The sequence below is a fragment of the Papaver somniferum genome, chromosome 4, assembly GCF_003573695.1.
Source record: "Papaver somniferum cultivar HN1 chromosome 4, ASM357369v1, whole genome shotgun sequence".
In the NCBI taxonomy this organism is placed as follows: Eukaryota; Viridiplantae; Streptophyta; class Magnoliopsida; order Ranunculales; family Papaveraceae; genus Papaver; species Papaver somniferum.
The window spans coordinates 124,777,428-124,786,337 of NC_039361.1; the positions used below are offsets into that span (position 1 = coordinate 124,777,428).

At 36.7% G+C, this 8,910-nt stretch overlaps 1 long non-coding RNA gene across 1 annotated transcript; it reads left to right on the forward strand.

Annotated features, from left to right (window-relative positions):
• Positions 1-3,326: 3,326 nt before the first annotated feature.
• Positions 3,327-8,525, forward strand: LOC113276515. Its single transcript, XR_003324417.1, has 8 exons — positions 3,327-3,584; positions 3,752-4,317; positions 4,441-4,513; positions 4,742-4,821; positions 5,043-5,557; positions 5,875-6,250; positions 6,617-6,710; positions 8,130-8,525. It is a non-coding gene; the product is annotated as an uncharacterized LOC113276515 (long non-coding RNA).
• The last annotated feature ends 385 nt before the right edge of the window (positions 8,526-8,910 follow it).

Genomic DNA, 8,910 nt, shown 5'->3' on the forward strand with positions numbered 1-8,910 from the left:
TTACTGGCCTCTGTATAACATGTTGGCTCTTTGATATGATGTATTTGCAGTGGATGTTTAGTAGCTGTTAAGCAAAGACGTTTTACTGGTTTAGTGATCCCGGCCTTTCCTCTTGTAACCATTGGATGCACTGGTTCATGTGAGATCGCAGATGAAGTGCTAGCAACCTCAGTAGCAGGTAGAGTTTGCACACAGTTAGGAGATGCACTAGTTGATGACGTAGCTGGAGAAGAACTACTTGGATCTTGTGAAGCTACTGGATCACTTGCCATTGATGAAGAACTAGGATTAACTTGGCCCATCATAGGGTTAGTTAGAGCCTGTTCATTAACTAGTATAGTAGAAGGCAATTGAGAGAAAACTGGAGAAGATAATACCTTTGTGTGTGGATAGAGAGACAATGAACTCTCTTTCACAGTACCATCTTGTTGCTGGATAGAGAAAGGAAATGAATCCTCCACAAATCTGACATGCCGAGAGATATATATCCTATTTGTTGGACGATGTAAACACACATAGCCTTTATGAGTTCCACTGTAACCTATGAAGACACAAGCTAATGATCTAGGTTCAAGTTTGTTGTTATTATAGGGACGCAGACATGGATAACAAAGGCTTCCAAATACTTTTAAAAAGGAGTAATCAGGACGTTTATTGAACAACAATTCTAGTGGTGTCTTAGACTGGGTCTGTGAAGCGGGTATTCTGTTTATGAGATAACAAGAGGTCATAAAAGCGTCTGACCAAAAAGAATCAGGCATAGAGGCATGGAACAATAATGATAAGCCAGACTCAACAATATGTCGATGACGTCTCTCAGCTAATCCATTTTGTGAAGAAGTATGAGGACATGAGAATCTGTGAATGACACCAGAATCATTTAAAAAAGCAGTGAATTTTTTATATTCCCCGCCGTTATCTGACTGAAAAACTTTTATCTTATGCTCAGTTAGGTTCTCAATTTGCTTTTTAAAGTGAACAAAGGTAGGAAGTGCATCAGACTTACGAACCAAAGGATAAATCCATGTATAATGTGAGAAGGCATCCATAAGTAAAAGATAATAATGAAAACCATTTCTTGACAATGTTGGTGACACCCAAAGATCAGAAACTATTAAGCTTAAGGGAGTATCAAAGACAGTATGACTAGTTGGAAAAGGAAGTTTCCTACTTTTACTTAGATGACAAGCATGACAAAAGGCTAGAGATTTATTTGAAAGAGATAACGAATTATTCTTGACAATTTTGAAAATAGTCTGAAGCATAGGATGGCCTAAACGTTGATGCCACAAAGGAAATGAATCTGCAATGTATGTTGAAGGTGGAGCTCTAATCTCTCTAACAGCATCAAACGTGTAGAGGCCGTTCCGATTTCTACCCCTCAACATGATGGTCCCTGTGCTGATATCCTTCACAACAAAAAGGAAGAGTGAAACTCAAAATAAACATGGTTGTCGTTGCAGAATTGTGAAACAGACAACAAGTTGGCTTTGATAGATGGTACGTGGAATATGTGATTGAGATAAAAGGGTTTATTATTAACTGTGAAGGTTGATCTACCAACATTAGCAATGGGAAGAGATTTACCATTACCAACAGTAACCTCCTCAGTTCCATCGTACTCATGTTTGATATTGAGTTTGTTCAAATCAGCTGTGATATGATGAGTAGCCCCTGTATCGGTTACCCAACTGTTGGAAGCAGTTTCACCCGGCCTGGCAAGGAAGGCAGCTGGTTGTCTAGGCTGTCGTGGTACAAAATCTCTATCAAACCTGTGCCAACACTTGTCAGCTACATGACCACGTTTGAAACACACCTGACATGTTATATTACTATTATTGTTTTTGGGGCGAGTTTGGGATCGATTGTTGAATTGATTGTAGCCATTGTTTCCGTTCCTACGCTGATCAGGCCTTGGAGATGGCCTTGAAGAAGAAGCAGTAGCTACATTGGCAAGTGGTTGTTGGAGTAGAGCTTGCTGTTGTTCCATGCGCATATCATAGGACAGGAGATGTGTAAAGAAAGTATCCATGTCCATGTCTAAAGTTGTGCTCATGGATGTGACAATGGGGTCATATGATTGATTCAACCCATTCATGATAGCTTCTTGCATATCATCCTCAGTGATAGCGTTTCCTGAAGCAGCAAGAGCATCGAAAATAGTCTTAGCTTTTGAAAAATAATCATGCATAGTCAGATTACCTTTTGAGAGATTATGGAGTTGTCTCCTGAGATGCATCTTATGAGCTTTTGTTTGTGGTGCATATCGCTTCTCAAGTCTGTCCCAGACTTCCTTGGAGGTTTTGCATCCTACACATTTTCCCAAAGCAGTTTCTGTTAATGAAGAAAGTAGCCATCCCATCAAGATTTGATCCTGATCTTCATACTTCACAAACTCTGGATTAATATTGGTTGAGTTTGGTAAGTTTCTTGGTGGCTTAGGAGTAGTTCCATCAATTAAACCCATTACTTTGTAACCCCTTAGAAGAGGCTTAAACTGAGTTACCCAGAGAAGATAGTTGGTGTCTGTTAATTTGGCACTGATGAGATGGTTAATATGAACTTGCTGTAGAGTTTGAGTTTCAGCAGACATTTTGATTGATTTGGTTTTGTTTACGTGGCTTCTTGGATCGACTGGCGTGATACCAAGTTAGAAATGATTTTGTTTATTGTTTTTATTGTATTACACTTTACAGGATTCACTTCTCTTTTATACATGAATACAAAGATCAGAACAGTTTCAGATGCAACTGCCCTACGTTATAGACGGAGATAGACTAGGATAAAATGTTGAAGCCAACTGAAACACCTCAGTCTATATTGACTGAGACAATATAGGATCATCTTAGACTGACTCCTTAACAGATAGAAGGTCGAAAAGCAAACATCAGAAATCGATAAGAAATCGATTAGAAAATGAAATCGAATTAAGATTAATAGATAATGAGCAATCAAAGTAGTTAAAATACTAAACTGAAAACTAATTGATCAAATGAACATTGATTCTCACATGAAGAAGATCTGAATCTCCTCCTGTCTGATTTGTATATAAACCTCACCACTGATCGATTTCGATAGTTTCAGAGACAAACTACATTGAGAAGAACAAAATATGGAAAAAGAAATCTAACTCCTTTAAAATCCTAACTCATATGAGGCCCCACGTTGAATGGTGAGCGTCACTGTTCGCTGAGAGAATAGTTTCACCGTTGGATGAGAGAATAGTTTCCATGATCGTTGAGAGAAGAGTTTTCACGAGGGCGGCGGAGTGAAGAGTTTTCACGTTAAACCTGAAGAGGACACTCGAAGATACTCTATTAGTCGGAGAGTTAAACCTTAAGGAAAAAATATGATTATTTTTTTGGGGTTTTACAAACCTAATCTTCTCTCTCTGTCAATTGAGTTATATTCAGGTTTTCCATTTGATCAAGTTTGAGTATTATGGGTCGAATAAATTTGGTGTTAGATTTGGGGGTTTCTGAATTGAAGTCTGAACTGAAAAGGATTTTTGGTTTTGTGGGTATGTAATTTAGGTTCGATTAGAAGTTATGGCTAAGAGCGATTGAAACTGAGATGTTGAAAACGTAAAACTACTTCCGCCGTCTCTTCTCCCCATATCCCAATTCCATTATCTTCTTTTCTCTATTCTGTATATGCTTTAGTAATACTTGCTTTGATTTTGATTTTCAGAATTTTGTTTTAACTTTAGTTTACTACTTTCATTAACATATTTCGGCAGGTGGTTTTGCAGGTCCTGGACAATCTTTATCATTTGGTTCAGTTTGGTGTTGAGGAGTATAGTGCAGCTGAAATGGTTAGAATGGTGTTGGTGGTAATGAAAGCAAGAGACAGAGAGACCTGAAAGTGGTATTGCAGCTGAAATGGTTCTCTTTCACATTAAACTCATGTATTTCCACTATACAGTCCATACTACCACCAGTTGTGAGGAGTTACCTGTTCGCATCCATCACCAGCATACAGGCAGCAGGGAGCATAGATAATACATCCCCAAGGCAGCAGCGGTTCGCATACGCCACCACCACTCCATTATCAACAGGCCATACCTTCGCCAACACCATCAGTCCATATTCACCTCCACCTGCAGTTGTTTGGCTCATGTCACTTTATGTATCCAATTCATTTACAGTATATTTTTTTTAAAATATAAGTCAATTGCAGAGGGCAAGCACATCTCTAACGCGAAGCGAAAATATTCTCTAATTTCCATGTTTTGTTCATCAAGCACTTATTTCACATTGGTAGATTTACCTGCTCTTACTTAGGTTGCAATGGGTGATTTAAGCAACTGCTGATAAGGTGAAATTTGTCCATCTCTTGAGAACTATATATAGCTATCTATATTTTCATTTTTTTTTTATTTCGAAATAGAGGATAATTCACTTTTTATTTTATTTCCAAACTTGCATTACTAAACTACAGGATGGGGAAGTCAAGGAGAAGGTTGCATATATGGAACATGTTTAACGACAGTCGACCACATTTAGAGTTGAAGGTGAGTTTTTAGTAATACGTATTATGAAATTTTAATTTCATCAAATGTAATAAAAGTACAGCAAAGTAATCAAAGTCATTTCATGTGATACATTTTTGAGTAATGAAGTCATCTCTTACACTAAAGGTATGTTTCGATTGCTTAGAACTCTTGAGTCTCGACAATAATAAATGATCATTGTTTACTTTGGCCAGTTCCCTATTTTATTTTTATATATTTGCTTTGTAGTGTTTGGATTGTTTAGCACAGTTATATGAAAAAGAACTCCTGGAGATAATCAGAAACTCAATGAGTTTATTCATAGAGAGGTAAATGTTTTGAAGATTTTATGCAAGCGTCTATTAGGTTGTGAAAGGCATCAGATGCTAAACAAGTAAAGAATCAAAAGATTCCTAGGGCTATTACCTGTCTTAGCATAAAAAATGATTTCTAATGCTTTGTAGTTGGACACTAATTAACTGAAAAAAGAGACTTTGTTGTTTAAGTAATTCATGTATGGTGATTAATTCCTCTTTAATAACTTTGGCAGGAAGCATTACATGATTATACAACCAGCGTTACCACGACGTATATTACAATGGTTTAGTAATTTTGCTGGTACGGGCGAATCTGAGCATAGGAAAGGTGGGACGATATCTCAATTTTCCCATATATATTAATGGTGTTGAAATGGGCCACAAATTATTTTCACGTGCCAGAATGGTTGTCGTGGGCCTTTCACAATTGGTTAAATGAATTTTGATTATATGGGTGAGAAGTTCAGAAAATGGTAACGCATTTTAAATTTTGGTTAGTCACTTTTTTGCGTATCCATGGTGCAGTGGATATAATATGTAATTAATCTTTGCTTTACAATATCCTAGCAATTTATCAAGTTTTTGCTGATCAGCTATTGGGCGCAGGCACAATATAAGAACTACACCGTCTACCCCATTGCATAGTCATGATGTCATTGCTTATACTGGACAACGGGGTAATGAAAGACTAGGCAATAAATGTCAAAAAGCTGATCAAGAAAGCAAATGCGGCAATTTGTCTCTTAGGGTCAGTGATTTTCTCTTTTAACAAAACTAAAATCTATCTCTTATTTTTGATGTTTCTTTTCTGTTTTACATCTTAAAAAATGCTGCTGTAATTCTCCTTTTTTGTACTGCAAAAATATATAAAGCAGAAAATTCCTATCAGAGTCATTCGGGAGAGAAATGTTGTGGTAGTATTAATCTTACACTTATAGTACAGTACATCACTCTTTGATACATTTTTTTGTTGTTTCGGACATTTAATGGAACATGATGCATATTACTGCATCGTCAAAACTTCTCGAACAGAGCTGTTTCAACATTTATTTTTTATCTTGGCAGTGATCCGCTAAGGTTAATTAGCAAGGTATGACTATGGATTATGGGGCTACATCAAACAGTACAGTGTATTCCAACCTCCGGCGTTTGACATAACGAGTATACCAACTTCTTTACGTATATGGATGGGTTCAAGGGGTAATGATGCCTTAGAAGATGTGACTGATCCAGAGCAAACTGTGAATGAGTTGAAGTCTAGACTGGAATCGATGTATCTTGAAGATTATGGTCACGTCGACTTCATCTTGAGTGTGAATGCTTACAAAGATGTATACTGCCATATGATTCCAAGTATTAAGAAGCAGGCTCTTGGTCAATTGGGCTATTCCATGCTTGATATGGATTTGCTACTGATATTTTTTTTATAATACATTCTAAGGTAAAGTTTAGATGTTGAGCTGAATATTGATTATCGATTCGAAACAGGTATGATTAAAGGTATCTTTTTAATTTTTTCAAATTTTGGTCTTTTGGAATTTTATTGATTTGCTAGACATATAATCAGGGTTTGTTCAATTTATTTGGTTTCTAGCTATGGTTTCTCTCACTTTTGAAATCCAGTACTGGCTTTTTGTTTCAGTGAACCATGTTTTCCTAATTATATTTTGGTTTTCAGATACCTAATTTTGTTTCATTCAGGTAGATTTTAAATTGTGGGTAGCATTAGTTGTCAATATTTAGTATAAAATCTTTGTAAGGAGTCTAATTATTTTTCTTTAAGCATTGTATTCTGCTGCTTCTGCAGAAGAAGAGGATACTATAGTGAGATAAGAACAATATGTGCCACGCAAGATGTGCCACTTGATAAGGATGAGGATATTGCAACTGCAATTTTAATGGTAAGATTGTTTATATATGTCTCCGCTGTTTTATTTTATCAGCCGTGCACCTTGCTTATAAAAGTCTAAATCGTGCTCTCTCTGCATTGTTTTTTAAAAATTCCAGCATTGTATTCTGCTGCATTGTTCTTAAATTCTGTAGGCAATGTTTTTCTCACATACAACCAAATATACCAGTTAATACGCCCTTGAAGGATTGAAGACCTCTTGGTGTATCCTTATATTTGACTAATTTTACATACCCATTTGATTATATTTTTTTTTTTATCTTTCGTCTCCGAAATTTTTTCTGAACTAGAAACATAGTTTAAAATTAAACCAGCTTACATCTCGGTATATATATATACATTATGGGTTATTGTTAGTTCCTTGGACAAGTTGGTCGTCTTTTTTTGCACCAGTCTTTCTCGACCTTGATGACCCACCCATGTTTAGGTTGTGAAGCAATAAATTGGAGTTGGGGCTCAACTGCATGAACATTGAAGGCTATGTGAGTTAACAAAAAAGTGTACGTTGTTGTTTTTTTAAGAGGTTGGTATGGGAGAGGATGCAATACTAACAGTAAGACCCAATATATCAGAGAGAAGGATGGACAAAATCATCTGCACCACTGCAATAAGGAATTTCATCGCATAGATTCAAATTTCTTCGGTAGTGCCTTACACAGGTTCTTAATGCACTTGGCTGAGTTTCACTAAGGAATTTTTCTGCCTTGATCTATTGGCCTTCCGTCAGTTGATGCAAGTTGAAAGCTTACCCAACCAAAAGTAATAATCTATTTTATTGGATTTTTTTTTTGTTGACTGAGGGAGACACTGCTGTAATTCAGTTACTGACTGCGGGAGAAACACTTTTGCATTTGCTCATGCTCAAATTCTCCCTGCTGCAGAGGGACAAAATTGCTTCTCCTAACTGAACTTGATTAGCATTTGTACATCTAAGGTTTGTTGCATTAGAAAACATATCCCTTTAGGTGTATTAATGCTAACCCAATTCAAGATAGGAAAACTAATAGAATTCAAGTTTACACTGCTGCTCAGCTAGCTTCACCTTCAACTAAAGGTAAATTAGTCATGCTTTTTGTTTTTGTTTTTATATAGCAGTTCATCTCAGTGTTCATGTATTCCCAAAACAAACGAATTTTGATTTGATTTTCAAATTGATTTAGCGTGTAAAAATCCATTGCTAATAGTCCAATTGGGAATTGAAGTACTCCTGTATTTTTTTTTGTTATTGCTATGTTTTCTGATAAACAATATAGTGGTCTACTTGCACTCAAAATATATTCTGTTTTTGTATTGTCTCTTAGTATCTTCCACTGGCTAAGTTAGACAGGAAATATATCCCTAAACATTGAGATGATTTCCATAATTATTCAGTTTTCATTTCTGAGTATGTGTATCTTTCCACTGAACGCAGTTGGTGTTACTTCTTACTACTTCAAACAGTAAATATCAGCCAGACTTACTTCTTAATCCAGCAAACGTGTTATTTATCACTGTGAATGCTCAAGATATAGACCATACAACTCCAAGATATAGATGAGGTTGTTGACGCTGTTTAGAGATTTGGGTCTTGCTTAGAATGGGGGCAGTTTCTTTTATTTGTTGTTGCTACTGATCGGTGATGGGGAATGATTGTTGTACAGGGCGGAGGTGAGTACATGACCGGAATATAAGTGTCCGTTGTTGATTGGTAAGGAGGGGATGTTGCTGTTAGCCTGTTACCAACAGTTACCGGGATTGTGTTTCCACACACTGAAACAGAATATGGATGATAAGGCAGAATAAATTTCTAAACAATTTCGTTGTACTATATGTTCATGAGCATTTTGCATCCAAATTTACCATTTAGGAATGTTTTGTTTTGTTATTGCTCAGATCATGTTATCAGAAATAATAGTTAGATAATTCAGTGTTTTATGTGGGCGTAGAGGCAAATCCGAGCCACGCCGAATCAAAAATGCATCGCGACCGCCCATGGCACCAAAACAAAAATACACGATGAAGCAAGCAAAAGCTGAGCCATACCAAATAAAAAATCCTAATCGACGAGGCGAGAAGAAACCGAGCTACACCAAATCAAAAATACATGACAACGGGGCTAAGCAAAGCCGCAAGCCACCGAATAAAAAATGCATCGGTACGAGGCAGAGCCAAGCCACACCGAATAGAAAAAATCCTAAGCGTGGGGCAAGGGC